Source organism: Symphalangus syndactylus, chromosome 11 (assembly GCF_028878055.3).
Source record: "Symphalangus syndactylus isolate Jambi chromosome 11, NHGRI_mSymSyn1-v2.1_pri, whole genome shotgun sequence".
Lineage (NCBI taxonomy): Eukaryota > Metazoa > Chordata > Mammalia > Primates > Hylobatidae > Symphalangus > Symphalangus syndactylus.
The window spans coordinates 120766821-120789636 of record NC_072433.2 but is presented as its reverse complement, the minus strand read 5'-3'; the positions used below and the strand labels follow the sequence as shown (position 1 = coordinate 120789636).

At 47.7% G+C, this 22816-nt stretch overlaps 1 pseudogene; it reads left to right on the top strand.

Moving 5' to 3' along the window:
• Nucleotides 1-669: 669 nt before the first annotated feature.
• On the top strand, nucleotides 670-20988 carry LOC129493414 (transmembrane protein 231-like; annotated as a pseudogene).
• The last annotated feature ends 1828 nt before the right edge of the window (nucleotides 20989-22816 follow it).

Here is a 22816-nt window from a genome sequence, read left to right as displayed (position 1 = left end):
AGACCATCCTGGCTAACATGGTGAAACCCTGTCTCTACTAAAAAAAAAAAAAATATATATATATATATATATATATATATACAAAAAATTAACCAGGCCTGGTGGCAGGCGCCTGCAGTCCCAGCTACTCAGGAGGCTGAGGCAGGAGAATGGCGTGAACCCGGGAGGCAGAGCTTGCAGTGAGCCGAGATCACGCCACTGCACTCCAGCCTGGGCGACAGAGCGAGACTCCGTCTCAAAAAAAAAAAAAAATAGACTTTTTACTATCCGGTTTAAACAGAAAATTTTTTTTGCTTGTTTTTTGTTTTCTGTTTTGTTTTGTTTTGTTTTTTGAGACAGAGTCTCACTCTGTCGCCCAGGTTGGAATGCAGTGGCCCGATCTCGGCTCACTGCAACCTCCACCTCCCGGATTCAAGCGATTCTCCTGCCTCAACCTCCCGACTAGCTGGGATACAGGCGCGCACCACCACGCCCGGCTAATTTTTGTATTTTTGGAAGAGACGGGGTTTCACCATGTTGGCCAGGATGGTCTCGAACTCCTGACCTCAAGTGATCCGCCCGCCTCGGCCTCCCAGAGTGCTGGGAGTACAGGGGTGAGCCACCGCACCCGGCCTGAGAATGTTCGTATTCTACTCATGAAGACTTCGTAAATATTGGGGTCAGACCCAGATACTACAACGTTACAAATCTGTTCTGATCACTGCTTTGCGAGATCCCTGGTAAATCCACAGCTCTGGTCGGGTGGGCCGCATGCAATTCCCTTCTTTCTTACAGGGGGCGCTGCAGAGAAGGGCAGAACAGAGCGCGCAGTTCGCGGGCAGGGGCCGCTTCTCCAGGATTGCGCGCGTCCGTGGGGATGGGTCTGTGCTAGCCCTGCGCAACGTCAGGGGCGGGAACAGCTCTGGCTCTGCCCCCGCTGGCTGCAGCGCCTTTTGATTGGAGGAGGGAACGGTCACTTGCCAGCGCCGTTGGGATTGGAGGAAGAGGGTCTCGGGTGGAGTGACCCTGAGGCGGCGAGGGTGCTGGTGGCTGGCCGCTGCCGCTCTTCGGTAGCTCGTCCGTGAACTCTGTGGTGAATGGCGACCGGATGGAGCGCTAGGGGAGCGATGGCAGCGGCCGGTGGGCCGGGTTATGGGCACCCCGAGTCCGGGCGGCGTCCCCGGTGTGCCGCTGACCTGCTGGGTGGGCGCTGTCCTGGAGGGGGGTCCCTCTGCTCTCCCGGACCCCTTTCCCCGTCACTTCCTCGCCGGTCTCTGAGGCGGGTCCCCGGAGCCCCGCTGGGCGTGAGGTGCAGGGAGCGGCCGCAGGTGGACCCGGGGCTGGAGGGCGCTCGGCCGCCACTCGAGCGGGTCTTGGCCTTGAGCTTCCGAGCGCCTCAGGTTCAGAGCTGCACCCCACGAGCCCGGGAGGCGGTGGTCCCCGCCCTGCCTGGGTTGCCCCACGGCGCCCGGCCTCCTTCGAGGGGCCTCGGAGCGGCCCGGCCCGGCTGAGGGAGCTCGCGCTCCCCTTGCCCGGGGGCTGCAGCCGATCGCGGGCGCCTCGGGCCAAATCCACCCCCTCCGAGACCTGCTCCGCTTTCTAGCAATCTCTTTCCCAGACCTGGTGCCACCTGTTGCCGCGTCTTCCACTCGCCCTTCCAGATCTTTGGCACAGCTTCCTTTGAACTCATCCTCCCCGCTGCGGCTTGAGCTGGGCCTGCTAGGAGGGTTGCTCAGAATTCTAATGCCAGGAAGAACGCTCCGTGCCCAGAAAGCTGGAGGGAGGAGAGAGGACTTCACCTGGGAAGGAGGAGAAAGGCTTTGAGGGGAGGCACAGTTATTTGTGTGGTCCTTGAAAGGCAGGAAGACTGGGGCCCGTGGCCCTGGAAGGGGAGGTGGGGCTCCCAGCAGAGACTACTGAGATCTTCATAAACAATGAGGAACCAGAGCAGAGGGAAGGAGGACGAGATTCCAGACTCTAGTTCCAAACAAGGCACCTGTGATTTCTCATCCCCTGGGCAGCGACTGCCAGGCGCCGTTCAGCGGACACCTGGGACTTGCAGTGTTATGTGCCCAGGGATTTTCCCGGACGGGATTGTGAAGTAGCGGGTAAGGTCATCAGGCAGGTTGAGGTCAGATGCAGATGTTCGCTTGTGGTCGTGCCTGAAATGAGAATCTGGCAGCTCACGTTATTTCAGAAGGTGCTAGGATCACTTTTGACAGTGATATCAAAAAACTGATGGTATTCTGGGTACCCTGTGTGAAAAATGAAATGTTCGTGCAATCTGGAGGCACTACTGGGACCAGATTAATCTGTTTTTGTTTCCTTATCTATTTATTTTTGAGACGGAGTTTAGCTCTTGTTGCCCAGGCTGGAGTGCAATGGCGCGATCTCGGCTCACTGCAACCTCCCCCTCCTAGATTCACGCGATTCTCCTGCCACAGCCTCCCAAGTAACTGGGATTACAGGCATGCACCACCATGCCTGGCTAATTTTGTATTTTTAGTAGAGACGGGGTTTCTCCATGGTGGTCAGGTTGGTCGTGAACTCCCAACCTCAGGGGATCTGCCTGCCTGGGCCTCCCAAAGTGTTGGGATTACAGGTGTGCGCCAGCATGCCCAGCCTTTTTTTTTTTTTTTTTTTTGAGACAGAGTCTCGCTCTGTCGCCCAGGCTGGAGTGCAGTGGCTCCATCTCGGCTCACTGCAAGCTCCACCTCCTGGGTTCACGCCATTCTCCTGCCTCAGCCTCCCGAGTAGCTGGGATTACAGGCATGCACACCATGCCCAGCTAATTTTTTTTTTTTTTTTTAGTAGAGACAGGGTTTCACCATGTTGGCTAGGCCGGTCTGGAACTCCTGATCTCAAGTGATCCACCCACCTCGGCCTTTCAAAGTGTTGGGATTATAGGCGTGAGCCACCGCGCCTGGCCCATGCCAATTGTTTCATAGAATGTTTTACAATCTAGCTTCCTCTGATTTTCTTCATATTAGATTCACATTTTTTGTTCAGAATGCCACCTGCATAGGTGATGTACACTTGTCAGTGGATCAGCTTAAGAGATGTCAGTTTATACCTTTGTTGACAAGTTTGATCCTTTTGTGAAGATGGTGTCTGTCAGATCTCTCCATTGTAAGGGTACCTGAACCCTCTCTTAATTAACAGTCCTATATGGGGTGATACTTTGGAACTGAATATTCTGCTGACTTCTGGCTTTTAGTTCCCTTTTATTTCATTAAGAAAAGATTGAGATAAGTGGATTTGGGATGATAGTTTTAATGTATCAAAGTGGAGAATCTGTATCTATGATAATTGTTTTGATCTCAGAAATTGTTCTAAAAATTTTAAACTGCAATATGTACTTCAGTTTAAGATTATTTTTATTGATATATAACTTCAAGGTGTTGATTACCACAGATCATTCATTCAGTGTGTATACATTTGGCCAAGTGCAGGCTCTGACCTGGAGGTATAAGCAGATAGGAGGGATGGCCCTTGACCCCAAATAGATGAGAATTTGGTGGTAAATACATAACCTGTGTATTAGTCCGTTTTCATGACGCTGGTAAAGACATACCTAAGACTGGGCAACTTACAAAAGAAAGAGGTTTAATTGGACTTACAGTTCCACGCGGCTGGGGAAGCCGCACAATCATGGTGGAAGGCAAGGAGGAGCAAGTCCCGTCTTCCATGGATGGCAGCAGGCGAAGAGAGAATGAGGAAGATGCAAAATCAGAAACCCCTGATAAAACCATCAGATCTCTTGAGACTTACTACCACGAGAGCAGTATGGGGGGGGAGCCGCCGCCGTGATTCGATTATCTCCCACCAGGTCCCTTGCCCAACAGGTGGGAATTATGGGAGTACAATTCAATATGAGATTTGTGTGCGGACACAGAGACGGACCATATCAACCTGCGTCCCATCTTTAGCTGGAATGATGGCTGTATTAGGTACTTGAGGTCTGATCTTGTTTGAGGCACCAAAGCCTGTTTTCCTGAAGCACAGTTAATATTTTGGCCCCACAGAAAAGGTTATTTGCAGTTTATGCCAACTTGTTATTGCAAAATCATTGCTCTGAAATACTCATTTCTACCAGGAAGCTTTGGAATGATTTTTTTTACCCACTATATCTGCCCAACCCTCCTTATTCCAGTTGTTCAGATTTCTTTTGTCATTTTTATTTTTTTTTTTTTTTTTTTTTTGAGACGGAGTCTCGCTCTTTCACCCAGGCTGGAGTGCAGTGGCGCGATCTCGGCTCACTGCAGGCTCCGCCCCCCGGGGTTCACGCCATTCTCCTGCCTCAGCCTCCCTTGTAGCTGGGACTACAGGCGCCTGCCACCTCGCCCGGCTAATTTTTTGTATTTTTAGTAGAGACGGGGTTTCATCGTGCTAGCCAGGATGGTCTCGATCTCCTGACCTTGTGATCCGCCCGCCTCGGCCTCCCAAAGTGCTGGGATTACAGGCGTGAGCCACTGCGCCCGGCCCATCTTTTGTCATTTTTAATGAATCTGAATGTCAAGGAAGGCAGATCTTTTTCTGGTGTCAGGATTGATTTTATTATGTGATAATACAGATTTCACTAAAGTCCTAGTGGGTCTTGTGATAATTAAAGTACAACCCAATAATATTTTTCTTGTGTCGTTGCTGGAATCAAGACTGGGTCACATTTGGACCACTCATTTATTCACTCAACAAACATTTACTGAGTGTCAATCGTGTGCCCCCCTTTTTTTTCTCTAGATACCAGGTCAAGATGCCATGGTGAACAAAACAAAGCCCTTTCCCACGTGGAGCTTTAATTCCAATGGAGGGAGGGAGAAAAGAACCAACCTGTGGGCTGGAACAGCTGGTCGTGAGTGTCAGGGTGAGGGTAGGAAGTGGCAAGGCCTGTGTGGCTGGGGTGGAGTGCCATTTGCCGTTGGGTGACGGGGAGACCCTCGATGGTGATGATGTTGGAGTCAAAATGTGAAGGAAGTGAGGAATGAGCCAACAGTTCTTGGGGTAAGAGCAACTGTTCTAGGCCAGGGAGCAGCAGATTCAGAGGCCCTGAAACAGGAGCTTACAGAAGAAACATTGAGGGGGCCAGGGCACCTGTAGGGACTATGTGGGCAAGGGGGAGAGGAGGAGGGGGGGGCAGATCCTGGAGGGCTCTACTGGGGGGTTTTGAGCAGAGATGGGATGATTCTGACTTTTATTTTTATTTATTTATTTTTTTGAGATGGAGTCTCACTCTGTAGCCCAGGCTGAAGTGCAGTGGCGCGATCTCGGCTCACTGCAAGCTGCGCCTCCCGGGTTCACGCCATTCTCCTGCCTCAGCCTCCTGAGTAGCTGGGACTACAGGCGCCCGCCACCACGCCTGGCTAATTTTTTGTATTTTTATTAGAGATGGGGTTTCACCGTGTTAGCCAGGATGGTCTTGATCTCCTGACCTCGTGATCTGCCCGTCTCGGCCTCCCAAAGTCCTGGGATTACTGGTGTAAGCCACAGCGCCTGGTCTTTTTTTTTTTTTTTTTTTGAGATGGAGTCTTGCTCTGTCGCCCAGGCCGGAGTGCAGTGGCAGGATCTCAGCTCACTGCAACCTCTACCTCCTGGGTTCAAGCAATTCTCTGCCTCAGCCTCCCGAGTCGCTGGTATTACAGGCACCCACCACCACGCCTGGGTAATTTTTGTATTATTAGTAGAGACAGGGTTTCACCATCTTGGCCAGGCTGGTCTTGAACTCCTGACCTCATGATCCACCCACCTCGGCCTCCCAAAGTGCTGGGATTACAGGTGTGGGCCACCATGCCCAGCCAATTCTGACTTTTTGTAAAGTACACAGTCCAGTGGTTTTTAGTATGTTCAGAGAGTTGTATAACTATCGCCACAATCAATTTGAGAATATTTGCATCATCCCGAGAAGAAATCCCATACCCAGTGGCACTGCCTTACTGGCTTCGTGTGGAGAATAGATGGAAAGCCTGATCAGGACAAAGTCTGCTCAGGCTAGGATCCAGAGACCACTGAGGTGAGGCAGGCCAGGGGCACACCCAAGAATCAGGGAGGAGCAGGCAGGCAGTATCCGGAGAGAGGTGGTTGACTCCAGTTGGTAGTTCAGTGGGCACATCATCTTGTTAGGGAGGAGTGGAGAGGACAGTTGGACCTCCAGGCAGGGAGGTGGGGTTTGGCAAGAGAGGAGTCTCCCAGTGGACAACGGGTAGAGCTGCAGGCTGATGGGCAATGATTAGTATCAAGACAGCCCGGCCGGGCGTGGTGGCTCACGCTTGTAATCCCAGCACTTTGGGAGGCCGAGGCGGGCGGATCACGAGGTCAGGAGATCGAGACCATGGTGAAACCCCGTCTCTACTAAAAATACAAAAAAATTAGCCAGGCGTGATGGTGGGCGCCTGTAGTCCCAGCTACTCGGGAGGCTGAGGCGGGAGAATGGCGTGAACCCGGGAGGCGGAGCTTGCAGTGAGCCGAGATCGTGCCACTGCACTCCAGCCTGGGTGACAGAGCGAGACTCCGTCTCAAAAAAAAAAAAAAAAAAAAGTATCAAGACATCCCAATGTCAGCATGGAGTTGCAGGACCACATAAGACTCTTAATCCCCAGGAGGACTCGTGGTCTGCTTAGAACCCCAGCTTCAGAGGAACTGGCTGTGTTGACCCAGTCATTCACTGGAACACAAGATGAGAGTGGGGCCAGCTGGAAAGAGGGCTGAGTGCTGAGCCTCACGCTGCCCACTTGGCTCAGTTTCTTTCCATTGCTGCCATTTGGGGCCAGGTTAGTCTTGAGGCCTGGGTTGGGAGTTAGGTGACTCTGCTGTGGTGGTTAGAGGCCAGGGAGCCAGCCATTATAGACTGCTCGTGTTTATGTTCTCTGTGTCTGTTCTCTTTCACTGCAATATCTCTCTGAAAACACATCCTTAAAGAAATAAGCTCTTTTAGAGCAGGCATCTTAGACTTTTCTTTTTCACCAATGTTGCCAGCATATAGAACGAACTCTGTAAATATTCACAGATGGACTGGGCATAGTGGCTCACGCCTGTAATGCCAGCACTTTGGGAGGCTTAGGTGGGCGGATCACCTGAGGTCAGGAGTTTGAGACCAGCCTGGCCAACATGGCAAAACCCCATTGCTACTAAAAATGCAAAAAAATTAGCTTGGCGTAGTGGCTTGTGCCTGTAATCCCAGCTACTCGGGAGGCTGAGACACGAGAGTTGCTTGCACCCAGGAGGCGGAGGTTGCAGTGAGCTGAGATCGTGCCACTACACTCCAGCCTGGGTGACAGAGTGAGACTCATAAATAAATAAATAAATAAATAAATAAATAAATATTCACAGATGAATGAATAAATTCTTAATGTTTGTATAAGTTTGCTATTGTTACTGTAATCAATTCCCCAGATTGAGCTACTTAAAACCATATTGATTTTATCATCTTATAGTTCTTCCTTCTGGTGGTCAAAAGTCCAAATTGGATGTCTCTGGGCTAAAACCAAGGTTCAACGGGACTATGTTCCTTCTAGAGGCTCTAGGAAGAATTTCTTTCCTTGACTTTACCAGCTTCTAGAGGCCACTTGCATTCCTAGGCCCATGGTCCCCTCCTCTTCTCCAAATCCAGCAGTGTAACATCTTCAAATCTTTCTGACTCTACCTCCTGTCTCCTTCTCACAAAGAAACTTGTGATTACTTTAGACCCATATTGAAAATTTACAGTAACCCCCTACTGCAAGATCTTTAATCACAGCTGATTAAATATCCTTAATTTAATCACAGGTTTTTAAAATTATTTTCTTCATTTTGTTAAATAGTCTAGCAAACCATTTCTTCAGCACCTTTTGCCTTGTAACCTATTGACAGATTTTGGGGATGAGAATTTGAACACCTTTTGGGGCCCATTCTACCACAGTGCTTAGTGTCATTTCCCCTTATATTCTTTTATTTTTTTATTCATTTGAGACAAGGTCTTACTCTGTTGCCCAGCCTGGAGTACAGTGGTGCTATCAGGGCTCACTGTAGCCTCCACCTCCTGGGCGCAAGTGATTGTCACAACTGAGCCTCCTGAGTATCTGGGACCACAGGCGTGACCCACCGTGCCCAGCTAGTTTTTTATTTTTTATTTTTTGTGGAGACGGTTTCTCCCCATGTGGCCCAGTCTGGTCTTGAACTCCTGAGCTCAAATGATCCTCCCACCTCGGCCTCCCAAAGTGCTAGGATTATAGGCATGAGCCACCACTCCCAGCCTTTTTCTGTTTTTGTTTTTGTTTATTCGTTTTTAAAGACATGGGGTCTCGCTCTGTTGTATGGTGATTTCGTGTAGTGTCATGCAATGTTGTGATCATAGCTCACTATAACCTTGAACTTCTGGGCTCACACAATCCTCCTGCCTCAGCCTCCCCAGTAGCTAGGACTGCAGAGAAGCCAAGACCTCAGGTACATGTTCCCACACATGGCCAGTATCTGGAGACCAGCCATGGACTGGACACAGTGGCTCACGCCTGTAATCCCAGCACTTTGGGAGGCTGAGGCGGGCAGATCACCTGAGGTCAGGAGTTCGAGACCAGCCTGGCCAACATGGTGAAACTCCATCTCTACTAAAAATACAAAAAATTAGCTGGCCGTGGTGGCACATGCCTGTAATCCCAGCTACTCAGGAGGCTGAGACAGGAGAATCGCTTGAACCCGGGAGGCAGAGGTTGCAGTGAGCCGAGATGGCGCCACTGCACTACAGCCTGGGCAACAAGAGCGAAACTCTGTCTCAAAAAAAAAGAAAAAAAAAAAAAAAAAAACAGACATTGGCTGGCCTTGTGTCTCATACCTGTAATGCCAGCACTTTGGGAGGCCAAGGTGGGAGGATTGCTTGAGACCAGCAGTTCAAGTGTGCAGTGAGCTATGATCGAGCACTGCATTCCAGCCTGGGCAATGGAGAGAGACCATGTCTCTAAAACACACATACACACACACACACACACACACACACACACACACACACACACACTGTTTCCTCAGTTCTGGAGGCTGGAAGTCTGAGATAAGGGTGCCAGCATGGCTGGGTTCTGACTGGGAATTGGGTGCCTTCTGTGTCCTCACATAGCAGACAGAGAGATCTCAGGAGATTGAAATCTCTTCCTCTTGTAAGGCCACAGCCCTGTCATATTTCACATGGGAATCTGGGGTGCACACAGTTCAGCCCTTAGTAGTTGGTTGGCACACCTGTGTCCAGACCCACTTTTCTGGAAGTTTCCAGCTTCATGTGTTTCTGGCAGATCAGGGCCCTGCCTCCTAGGTCACTGCCCTGATGGTTATGGGACAGTCAGTAAGAAACCAGGCTCCAGCAGTGCTTTGAATTACTGCAAAAAGCAATGCTTATCACAGCTTCAGCAGAAGCCTTCCACAGCAGGAGTCCAAGGTGTGGTCTCACGTCAGCGGGGTCAGACAGCAGCCAGTGGTGACTAATCTGAGTTCTTTGTTTTTTGAGACAGAGTCTCGCTCTGTTGCCCAGGCTGGAGGGCAGTGGTGGTGTGATCTTGGCTTACTGCAACCTCCGCCTCCCGGATTCAACCAGTTCGCCTCCCGGATTCAACCAGTTCTCCTTCCTCAGCCTCCCAAGTGGCTGGGATTACAGGAGTGCACCACTACGCCCAGCTAATTTTTGTTGTTGTTGTTGGCTTTTTTTTGGTGGGGAACAGAGTCTCAGTCTGTCGCCCAGGTTCCAGTGCAGTGGCACAATCTCAGCTCACTGCAACCTCTGCCTCCCAGGTTCCAGTGATTCTCCTGCCTCAACCTCCCGAGTAACTAGGATTACAGCCACGCACCACCACACCTAGCTAATTTTTATTATTATTATTAATAGTAGAGATGGGGTTTCACCATGTTCACCAGACTGGTCTCAAACTCCTGACCTCAGGTGATCCACCTGCCTCTGCCTCCCAAAGTGCTGGGATTACAGGTGTGAGCCACCATACCCGGTCTTAATCTGAGTTCTTGGAGGCAGGTTTGCATCCTATTTGTTCGCTTTGGACCGGTGAATTTCTCATGCAATCGTGGAACTTTGTGTAGACTAGGTGTTGGGTGGTCAGAGGGTCAGATTGATTTGGGAGTGGCAGGTGAGGACTCGGGATAGAAGATGGTCTTTCTGCTTTGCAAGAGAAGCATGGTGCTGTGCTGTGGCTTGGGGATGAGCTGGTGGTGGGTGCTGGACAGGGGGCCTCAGCTGGGAGGCCAGGCTGCTCTTGACTGAGCCAGGGGCCATAGTAACTGCCCAGGCAGGAGGGATTTGTGTGGGCGCTGGAGCTCTGGCAGGTCACGTTTGTTAGGGAGGAACAGTATCCAGACACAGGCACTGCTCCCTCTGGAGCTGCTGCCAGCCAGGGAGGGTGCGTCTCTGGGCAGCGAAAGGCAGGAATAGCTCCTGGCCTAATGGCAGCCGGAAAAGAAGCTGCAGCAGGATACGGGTTGTTGTGGAAGAGGTGGGGCCTGAAACCCTGAGGACCAAGAATCCTGCCCTCAATTTCTGATTGACACTATTTACTAAAGGTGGCTTTTTTCATTGGTGGAGGAAGGGCAGTAGTTCGTTTGTTCAACCTCAATTTATCTATCCATATCCTGGGCATGAGAGTGGCCAACTCTTTCCTGGGATATATGGAGGGATCACATCGGACAGTCAATGGATATAATAATTGTTTCAAATCCTGCATATACCTCATAGGTGTGAAGTGGTTGTGTCCTTTGTGAATTCTCTTGGCCAGGCACCAGTGGGAGGTGAGATAGTGACCTGGAGTTTGTGTTGAGGAAGTAGTAGCCTTTGAATGCCTGTCTTTGTAGCTATTGCACATATGTTAGGCTTACTTTCAACTAAATGGAATTAACTCATTGATTTCTTCAGTGGTCCAAGTGATAACAGAGCCAACCCTTGCTAGCCTATAGGGGTGAGAGTCTAGCTTAGTGACAGGTTGTTTTTGGGAGACACACCCTTTGTGTCCTCACTTCTCTGTCCCCTGTCTCTGTCCTGCTCTCCCTCTTACCCATTCTGCCAGCTCTGCTGGCCCCATGGGCACCTAGAGCACATGCACTTGGCGAATCTAAATCTTTCTTCCCTGAGACATTACTGCACCCCATCACCTCATCACCTCACTTCCTTCAGGTCTCCAACAAGTCAGGTCATCCTGAATATTTTCTGTAAAACTTTCTGTTAAGTTCTACCTTCATTCTTTCATTTTAGCCTGCCTCGTTTTTCTCTGTGGCACTCGTCACTATTTGATATTGTTGCATGTTTGTTAATCTATTTTCTCTCTTCTTGGTTGGGAACATAAGCTCCATTAGGATGGAGACTTCATCTGTTTTGTTTAGATTATATTCTCATCATCTGAAATAGTGCCTGCAGGGCCTCAAAAAGTTCATAGCAGATTAATGAGTGAATTTAACAAGTAGACACTATTGATGGTGCTGAGCCACATCTCTGCCCTCTCTCAACTTGGAGTGGAATTATGCACACAGGCAAGTATATACACTTTGATGCCTGGTGCTGCCGTTTTGCAAAAAAGACTTATCCAACCCACTGTGTTCTTTTTGAATTTTTAAATAAATCTGGCCGGGTGCGGTGGCTCACATCTGTAATCCCAGCACTTTGGGAGGCCAAGGCGGGTGGATCACGAGGTCAGGAGTTCGAGACCAGCCTGGCAACATGGTGAAAACCCATCTCTACTAAATATACAAAAAAATTAGCCAGGCGAAGTGGCAGGTGCCTGTAATCCCAGCTACTCGGGAGACTGAGGCAGGAGAATTGCTTTGAACCCAGGAGGTGGAATTTGCAGTGAGCTGAGACGGTGCCACCACACTCCAGCCTGGGCAACAGAGTGAGTCTCCATCTCAAAAATAAATAAATAAGTAAGTCTGGATATTTTAGTCCTGGAAAGGATACCACATTTGAAGTCAAAGACCTGATCTGAAATTCTGTCTTCACCATTACTTGCTGTACCTCTGATAAATGCCCTAACCTCCCTCACCCATGATTTTCTCATCTATGTAATGGGAAAATACTTGTTTTGCCTACCTGGGGCTTAACATTTATTGTAGAGATCAAATGAAATGAGTTTCTCCCCACGCCCCACAGTGTGTTGGAGTCTGGCAGTTGTCTCCTAGCCACTCTCCTCTTTTGCAAGTTAAGAAATGTGATCTTTACTTCCTGTCCAACCCTAAAGATCCGGAAGGCGTGGATCCGTCACAGAGTTACACAACATTGTCTACCCAGATCCCAGTTGAAGAAAATCCACAGGAAGACAAGGCAGGCTCTTTTCATCCTACCCATAATGACTAGTCCATCATTGCCTCAGTAACTTGATCATCAGCCCGGGTAGCAGATATCCCTCCCCGAAGCTGATGAAACAGGGCAGAGAGGAAGTATCCAAGAGAAAAGGGAGGGAGGTTTCTCTAAAACAAGACCTAAGAGAAGGACATTATTGTCTAGAAAGAAATAATTGAAAGTTTCTGAAAATTGAGATTTCTTCATTTCAAATGACCTTATTAGCCCAAAAAAGTACAAAAATTATTTTCCTCACATAATATTAATGGTGGGAATCAAAATGAATCAGTAGATGGGGGATCCAGATTGGAATGCTGCTACACCATAGTAGAATCCTTCTGGGAACCTACTGTGGGAAAGGATCACTTGCAGCAAAAAGATCCAGAGTTGTGCAGAGGAATCATGTCAGCAGCGATCACTTTTCAGTAACCATCTTTTCCTGCTGATCATTTTAGAATCACCGTGAGGTCAGACTGGATGGTGGGAGTGGATACCATTTTTTTTTTTTTACTGCCTAATATGCTTCATGAGCTATAATTTGTCTTTTTTTCCTCCACAGATCTCTGTTTCTTTTCCTTACTTTCATGCCCATAATTTATCTTACAGATGTGGTTTAATGCTTTTCTGATTTGACATAGCTTCCTTTTCCATTTCATTGATTGCTACTAAAAGATGCACAAGGCTTTCAGGTCCTCTCACAAATGATGGGATGAGATCCAACATCAAGAATCTGAAGCAAAGACACTTGTGGAATGTGTAAATAGAGCTTGGTGATTTTCTGTTTGTTGGGGGAATGCATAATGATTAGGATTAGGTGTTTTTCTATTTTAAAAAGTTGCTTCTAGAGGCATAGAAGACAATTCTGATACACTATTTAAATTTTTCATACAAATCCAGGCATGTTTATGAAAAAGAAAAAAAAAACACCAGTACAAAACAAACAAGATATGATCTGACTGTGCATCGTGGCTCACTCCTGTAATCTTAGCACTTTGGGAGGCCAATGCAGGAGGATCCCTTGACCACAGGAGTTCAAGACCAGCCTGGGCAACATAGGGAGAACCTCTTTAAAAAAATAAAATTAAAAAAAAATTTTTAAAAAAAGATCAAATGAGACAAATGCTTTTTACGTTTCTTGTCTTGTTATCGCCACTTCAAGTTCCCATTTATTTTGTCCAGTGAACATTTGAAAGACTCAGATATGAAGTTCAGGGGCCATGCACTTTGTGCCACTTTCCCCAGTATTAATGCACTTACACCTGTCTATTTTTCTCTTTTTTTTAGTGGGGGAGATAATGCCTCTTTCTTTTGTGTGCAGCAGGACAGTGGGTCTTTGTGTATGTACAGGAGTGATGTGGATTCCTCCCAGACTCATTAGTGACCAGGGCTGCTGGCCCTGTTTGGGTTTCCTAGACTAGAGAAGAAGACAGGAACCAGGATGGGAAGATGCGCATGTTACGTTTTAAGCTGGAGCTTCCCCTGCAGTCCGCGGAGCACGTTCTCGGTGTGCAGCTCTTCTTGACTTTCTCCTATCAATTACACGTGAGTCAGTCCGCTGGGAGGCTGTCCTCTCCCTTTTGTCTTTTTAATAGACCAGAGTCCTTCTTCTGATTTCTAGAAGACCCACACTGTAGCAGGCCCCCTTCCCCATGTAGTTTGGGATTTAATTTAGGCCAATCTAATGGATTTCACTAGTCATATTAACTGATATGGGCTATTAATAGCTCAGAAGGTTCTAGGCAGTGTTTCCTGCATGGCTACGCTAGGTATGTGAGGGCCTCTTAGGTTTCAGCCAAGACTGGTGACCCTTAGCACCCAGAGCCCTTCAGATCTGATGGCGGTTGGTATTGTTGGTCCTTCTAATGATTTCAGAGGATGGCGACCCTCATGATGCAGAGCATGGCATTTCTCCAGCCCTGTTTTCCTGTCCCAGGATCCCAGTTACATTTGAACGGAGACCTGAGGCTGCAGCAGAAGCAGCCGCTGAGCTGTGGTGGCCTAGATGTGCCATACAATGTAAGGGCGCTTCTCATTGTCCAACTCCTTTGTTTCTGTGTGTTACTGTTCATCGAGTTCTTTAAAGAGGGGAATAAAAAGTAGAAATATTTCTCTGTGAGTGGCTTTCAAGGGGCCTTCTGAGGAATTCTTGCCATGAAGTATTTTCAGACTATGAAGATACACCTGTATTTACACCTAGAGGGAGAGAGAGAAAAAATCTGTTTGTTGAATAACTAAATTGTTTATTGCTTTTAGGTACACATGTGCACGTGCGCGCACACACACATATACATTCTGTCTTCCATACACATACTTGGAGTATGTGTTTCCAAGAGATCATATAAAATGTTCATGTAAAGTATTTCAGAAATACTACTAGACAGTTTACTGAACCAACAGCATATGCCAGCCTTGAGTGCAGGAGTTTATGTGTATCATATCCTTTAATCATCACAGCAACCTCTGAGCTGCCTGCACTGTCCTTTCCCGCACTCCAGCCAGTGGTCCGATTGCTGTCCCCCTTGCTACTTTGCAGCCCCCCAGCCTTTTTGCTGTTCCTTGAACCCAAGAAGCAGCTGCCAGCTCAGGTCTTTTGCTCTTGCCATTTCCTCTGCCAGGCATCCACGTGGCTTATCTGACTATGCCATTCAGGTCCCTGTTCAGATATCGCCAAGCACCATCCTTCCCTGACCTGCTTCTACAGTGTCAGTCCCTCCCTCCACCATCCCTCAGCCAGACTCTCCCTCCTGCCGCCCGGCCTACTCAGGATGTGTGTTTGTGTGTTTATTTGTTGTCTCCCTCAGCCTTGACAGCAGTGGCATCTCATGCACTGTCATGTCCATGCCTAGCACACTGCCTATCACATGGTAAGCTCATAAAGAAGCTTGTTTAAAGAATGAACTCATTTTGGAGAAGACAAAACTGGGGCTTACAGTGATTAATTTTCCCAAAGGCTCAAATCTTGAAAGTATAACAGGGCCAGGAACTTTCTGTGTCCAGAACTCATGCATCTAATCACTTATTCCTCACCTTTATTTTATCACAGTGGGGACCATAGAAGTTGGGCTCCTGTACTTTGGAAAAAGAAAAAGGGAAATTATCAGTTATAAGGCATCCTTCCACCTCTGCCTCCAAGGGTACTAGGAATACAGACATGAGCCACTGCACCTAACCTTTTTTAAAACAATTTCATTATTTTATTTATTTTTTTGTGACGGTTTCACTTTGTCACCCAGGCTGGAGTGCAGTGGCGCAATCATGGCTCACTGCAGCCTCGACCTCCCCAGGCTCAGATGATCCTCCTACCTCAGCCTTCTGAGTAGCTAGCTGGGACTACAGGTGCATGCTACCATGCCTGGCTAATTTTTACATTTTTTGTAGGGACAGGGTTTGCCATGTTTCTCAGGCTGATGTCAAACTCCTGGACCCAAGTGATCCACTCACCTTCGCCTCCCAAAAGGCTGGGATTACAGGTGTGAGCCACTATGCCTGCCCCTGTATCCCCTTTTTAATAAAAAAACTGGACTCTCACTCTATGGCCCAGGCTGGAGTGCAGTGGCCTACCTATGACTCATTGTGCCTCATACTCCTGGGTACAAGCAGTTCACCCACCTCAACCTCCCTGGAAGATAGGACTGGAGGCACCACAATGCCTAGTTTATTGGGATATTTTTTTCTTTTTTTTTGATAGAGATGGGGTCTTTATGTTGTCCAGGCTGGTCTTGAACGTCTGTCCTCTCAAGCAGTCCTCCTGCCTCAGCCTCCCAGATTGCTGGGATTACAGGCATGAGCCATGACATCCAGCCGAGAGAGATTTTATAAATAGCTTTAAAACCTATGAAACATGGACACTGACCACTTATTTTCATCCCCCACAGAAGGAAGGACAGAATAAATGAACTTAGATTGTTGCAAGAGAGTTTATTCGTCTTTGAAGAAAAGGTTGATACTGCAGTAGGCCACCAAGAACAAGAGGGTGCTCTGTGGGACCAGCCTGGATGGGCAGAAGGGTAGAAGAAAAAGAGGAGGAGTCTCCCAGGTACTCACATGACCTCCTCCCGTGTCCCAGGTATCCGTGATCAACGGGACCAGCCCCTTTGCCTATGACTACGACCTCACCCATATTGTTGCTGCCTACCAGGAGAGGAACGGTGAGTCACAGGTAGAGCTCATTCAGCCGCTGCTCAGGACTTTCAGGGTTAGTGGGGGCAACAGAGACAAGCAGAATTGGAACCTTGTGATGAAAATGTCAAAACCCATCAATGCTCAACGATGGGAGCAAATGTGCTGCCCAGGATTTGTCCTTTTCGTCCTGATCTTCAGACCTGGGACCGCCCCCACCCCTCCAGCATCCCATGGTCCAGCAAGTTAGTGATGGTTAAATGCCATCATTATCCCACCACTGGCTTGATGGGTTTCCTTTTTAAAAAATGTAAGCCTAATTGAGTTGTTCCGCATAACACACCTATAACAGATGCCAAAGACAAATTGCCATTCATGCTTTTCAGAGAGAAACAGAGAACGTGGGTGACTCTCCCCACATTAGCAGTCGAGCAGGAGAACAGGAGTGCCCCTGCTTCCTGCCAGAAGGCACAGTGTGCTCATTCCTTACAGAGCTCTAGGCCATGGCATGTGTTGACTCGGCACGTTTGGCTGGTCGGTGGCTGAGGTTGTCTGTAAAGGCATCTACAGTGTTACTTGGCAACCAGACATCATGGAGACTACACACAAACATTTCACAAGGGGGATGACTACAAATCCAGTATTGCTTTCTGATTTTATGTCATACACTAGCAGCATTTTTATAATAATAAAGGGAATTCTAAAAACTAAAAATCAAGGCCCAGGAAATCAATGTTTCTCTTTACTTTTTTCACTCTTTATTCTTATGTGGATTTTTAAAATATACTTACTATGAGAGTGGTGAAACACTTTGGCATCCAAATTATTTGTATTTCTATGTAATAAAAGTATTTCCCCACACTGCTACAAAGTTCTAATTTTTCTTTTTCTTGAAGAGACACAGGGTCTTGCTCTGATGCTCAGGCTGGAGTGCAGTGCTGTGATCATAGCTGATTGTAACCTCGAACTCCTGTGGGTTCAGTGATCCTCTCACCTCAGCCTCCTGGGCCGCTAGGACTACAGGCATGTGCCACCATGCCCAGCTAATTTTTTTTTGTTTTTTAGTAGAGAGAGGGTCTCAATATGTTAGCCAAGCTGTTCTCAAACTCCTGGCCTCAAGTGACCCTCCCACCTTGGCCTCCCAGATCCTTGGGATTACAAGAATGTGCGACTTTATCCAGACAAACATATTATTTAGAGTGGCAACATGTTATTCTTTCAGTTAGCCATTCAGCAATTGTAGATGATCACATGATTTCCAAGTTTTTGACTTATTTTAATATAAATATTGTATTAGTCCTTTCTCACACAGCTGTAAAGACGTACCCAAGACTGGGTAATTTATAAAGAAAAGGTTTAATTGACTGAGAGTTCTACATGGCTGGGTAGGCCTCACAATCGTGGCGGAAGGCACCTCTTCACAGGGCGGCAGAAGAGAGAATGAGAGCAGAGCTAAGGGGGAAGCCCCATATAAAACCATCAGATCTGGTGAGAACTCACTATCGTGAGAATGGCATGGGGAACCTGCGCCCATGATTTAGTTCACTCCACCTGGTCCTGCCCTTGATATGTGGGGATTGTTACCATTCAAGGTGAGATTTGGGTGGGGACACAGAGCCAAACCATATCAAATACTTTTTTGACAAGTATCTTAGCAAATTATTTGTTAATCTACTTTGTACATGCAATTTTTAATGCTTTCGAATGATTTCTTTCAGTTTTGAAGTACAGTATATCCCACAGGAGTAAAATATTTTTATAGCTGAGCATGGTGGCTCAGGCCTGTAATCCCAGCACTTTGGGAGGCCGAGGCGCGCAGATCCCCTGAGGTCAGGAGTTAGAGACCAGCCTGACCAACATGGAGAAACCCCATCTCTACTAAAAATACAAATTTAGCTGAGCGTGGTGTCGTCTGCCTGTAATCCCAGCTACTTAGGAAGCTGAAGCAGGAGAATTGCTTGAACCCAAGAGGCAGAGGTTGCAGTGAGCCAAGATCACGCCATTGCACTCTAGCCTGGGCAACAAGAGCGAAACTCTGTCTCAAAAAAAAAAATAATATTTTTATAGCCCTCGATATATTTTGCCAATAGGCTGCCCCATCATAGATTAATGTTTAATGATTGTATTGCAGTTGCCACCATCCTGAATGACTCCAACTTCATCTGGCTGATGGGCAGAGCCATGAAACTCCATGTGTGATTAATGCTGTCATCCAATACCCTGTGGAAACCATATCATATCCTTTCTGTTAGAGAGGCAGTGGTAACTCAGCTTCCAAAAAGGAAAGATTCCAAAGTTGTCCCCAGCAGAAACAGATGTGGGAGCCTTTGATTGGAAATTGCTACAGCACTGTATCTCCACATAAATGACTATGTCTGCTCTTTATACAGGAGGGAAAATCATTTCCTGTTCATATCTCTTTCTGAGCCATTCTTCTAAGTCAGAATCATCCATATTTATTTTTTAATAATCTTTTATTATTCCTTTCATCTTAAGAGTATTTGAAATATTCTTGCCATTTCCTGTGTGGCCTAAACCTTAGTTTACTTTGACTTATACTGTGTGGTCCTCAACTCTTTAACTGTCTGTCCTTATCAGCCAGGATTCTGGGAGATGGTAAAGTTCGCCTGGGTGCAGTATGTCAGCATCCTGCTTATCTTCCTCTGGGTGTTTGAAAGAATCAAGATCTTCGTGTTTCAGAATCAGGTGGTGACCACCATCCCTGTGACAGCAACGCCCCGGGGAGAAGTGTGTAAGGAGCACTTATCCTAGGAAGGCCATTTCTGAAGACTCAGCAGGACCGTGGCTGCCTCATCGTCATCTTCTGGGAACATCTTAGGACCTTTTGAAAGAGCCCAGCAGACACATGCGGGCTTGTGTGCTTTTCCCTCAGAGACAACAGTTCTTTCCAGTTTTGCTCTACACAAGTTGCGTATCTTCAGAGCTCCTGCAGAATCATCAGGGACCAGTTTGTGGAAAGGTCTGAGGGTTCCTGGAGGCTATAATTAGCTTTTTGGGTTTTTCTTCTTTGCCTTGGAGTTGAATTTCAGGAGAAAATTGCAGGCAGTTCAGACATCTTGGAAAGCGTCCCATCTCTGGTCAAGCAGAGACTTTTCCTCTGTTGAACTGAAAAACATACTGTGCATTTCTTCCTTGAATTGTGAGCCACTCTTACTCTTTTCAGGGCTCTCTTGTGACAAACATGCCGATCACTAGGACTTTGCACCCCTGGGCTTCTCAATTTCCCATTCAGAGCTTTGATTTCCAGAGCTGAGGCCTTTAACTGGAGACCTGGAGGGGCAGGGCCCAAGGGCAATGGCCACATTAGCATAGGCATCAGGGAGGGCCACTGAAGAACACTTGGAAGGACACTTGGACCGTCCACCTGCCCCAGCCCAACAGTCAGTCATCTGTCATCAGCTCAGCTGAGCAGCCCTGGATCCCTGCCCGACTGTGGCTGGCTGTTTGCCCTGTTTTGCCCTCTCTCTGTGCCCCTGGATGGCAGGCTAAAGTCAGAGGGGCTGTTTCATTCCCAGCCCCCTCAGCAGCACTGGGGGAAGAAAGGATTGTCCCAACAGGTTCTTTCTGGCCCTTACCCAACAGCCTGGGCACTTGGCCCTCCTCCTCCTTGACAGCCCTCCCCCTTCCTGCAAAGGACAGGGGCGACAGGAGTTGGTGTTGGGATTGGCTCCCACTGCCTGACAACCACAAGTTTATTCGGAAGGCTAGCGGGAAGCCCGGCGGCTGGCTTTTCCCTTGACTAAGGAACAGGGTGCCCATCAGAGTGGGGCAGGCAGCTTTGGGAAGGACACAAGAAGCAGTGAGGAAGTAAAGAGGATGCTGGCCTGGGCAGGTCAGTCCAGCCTGGCCACCAGCAGAATGCCAAGCAGTCCAGTGGATTACCCTCGTGGCTAAGCAAGTGTCTGCGAGAGCAGAGATGGCTGGAAGGGGCCTCTGCACACGGAAGATGGCTTGTTCAGCCCATTGATCTCCTGAGGACGCATGCAGTCTCCTCCAAGAACAGATGGAGCTGCTTCCTGATCCCAAGCAGGTCGTTGCCGCTGGAAGGACATGGCCCCGGTGATCCATGCTTCATGCCCACCCAGAAACACACCCCTCAGTGTGTGCCTCAGTTTACTTTGGAGATCACTTGTCATTTTTAGTGCTCCTTTAGGCTTCCTAAAAACAGTTTTGGAAACAAAGCTATTTTCAAGTATTCAAGCAGAGGAATTCCCTAACACTGTCCCCCTTGTCTTTTTTTTAATATTCAGGTCATTTTAGATGTCTAAATTTTTCTTGAGATTTATTTATTTTTATAGATGGGGTTCTCACTGTGTTGCCTAGGCTGGTCTTGAACTCCCGACCTCAGGCAATCCTCCTGTCTCAGCCTCGCAAAGTGCCAGGAATATAGGCATGAGCCCCGTCTCTTGAGTCTGAAATGAAAAATTGTTTGTGGTTTAAATCCCCAAAAGGTAATGAAACATGGAAGGATAGCTAAAGATATGTATAAACTTTGGTTTGCATTTTATTAAATTATTTGAATGCAAGACTTGTATAAAGAATCCATTATGTTCTGTAGCTTTCTAATTAAAATGTTCAACATGGAAGGTTGTATTAGCTATTTTTGAAGCAGGGCTTTGGAGGGAGGACGAATAGGGAGGGCTGCAGTTGAGCACACTTCTCCGAGTTACTCACCAGCAGCCTTGCTTTGCCAGGGCTCTGCCCAAAGACCTTGGAGCTTTTGTTAGCTCTTTGGCAAAAGTTTCCTGGTCCAACCCCAAGTGTATTAGTTTTTAGTGGAATCCACATGGCATATGGGAGCCGCGGGTTGGAAAATTACAACTGTGTCTGGTGAATATCAAATTATTTACAGATCATATGTTGGTAGCTTCTGAAACTGAACCACACAGCATAGTTGCGGGAGGAAGAAAGGTAAGAAATACACAGGATTTTATCCACTGAGCTGAAGCCATAGATAAGTCTTTTGAGATGATTATTGAGTATTTTTTTGTGGGAGAGAAATCCCTAATTCTTCCAAATGATTAGTCCAGTTTCTGCCAAAGCAGGTGAGGTGTCTAATGCCCCACTGAGTGCCAATTTTGAAGCTTATTAAAGCAATTCTCTCTCTTTGCCTCCCTCTTACCCTATGTTCCACATCCTCTCCCCCTCTCCTTATTCATGCTTTGTAAAGAGGTTTTGGATCTTTCTGGGCAGATAACTTCCAAATACTGATTAAGGAAATGTAAATTACATGATCCAAAGGAAAATAATGATTGCCGGCCAATCCCCTACCCAGAGTTATGGTTGGCCTTCTGGCACACATCCTTCTATCCTGTACACTATTTCTAACTTTTTAAAAATCATGAACAGGGCAGGCACGGTGGCTCATGCTTGTAATCCCAGCACTTTGGGAGACAGAGGCGGGCAGATCACTTGAGCTCAGGAGTTCGAGACCAGCCTGGACAACACGGTGAAACCCTGTCTCTACTAAAAGTACAAAAATTAGCCCAGCGTGGTGGTGGGCACCTGTAATCCCAGCTACTCAGGAGGCTGAGGCAAGAGAATCACTTGAACTTGAGAGGCGGAGGTTGCAGTGAGCCTAGATCCCGCCATTGCACTCCAGCCTGGGCTACAAGAGTGAGACTTCATCTCAAAAAAAATCAGTATCAAAATCATGAACAACACTTATGTGAACCCTGTACATAAATCTTTGTTTCTGGTTTATTTCCTTAAGATAGCTCCTAGAAAGGAATTACCAATCCGAAAAGCTTATGACCATTGTTAAGAATCTTAATTCATCTTGCCAAACCACAACCAGGAAGGACTGCTTATTTCTTCTCCCAGCAGCAGGGAGTTCTTGATTAAGATCCCATCACTGATTTAACAAGACCTAGAAATGCTTCATCCTTTTCAGGTGCCTGGGCTCTGCCCTGTTATTTGTAAGGGGGAATTTTTTTTTTTTTTTTGAAACAGAGTCTTGGCCGGGCGTGGTGGCTCACGCCTGTAATCCCAGCACTTTGAGAGGCCGAGGCGGGCGGATCACAAGGTCAGGAGATCGAGACCATCCTGGCTAACACAGTGAAACCCCGTCTCTACTAAAAATACAAAAAAAATTAGCCGGGCGTGGTGGCGGGCGCCTGTAGTCCCAGCTACTCAGAGGCTGAGGCAGGAGAATGGTGTGAACCCGGGAGGCAGAGCTCGCAGTGAGCGAAGATCGCGCCACTGCATTCCAGCCTGAGCAAGAGCAAGACTCTGTCTCAAAAAAAAAAAAAAAAGAAGAAAGAAACAGAGTCTCATCCTGTCACGCAGGCTGGAGTGCAGTCGTGCAATCTCAGCTCACTGCAACCTCCGCCTCCCGGGCTCAAGCAATTCTCCTGCCTCAGCCTCCTGAGGAGCTAGGATTACGGGTGCCTGCCACCACACCCGGCTAATTTT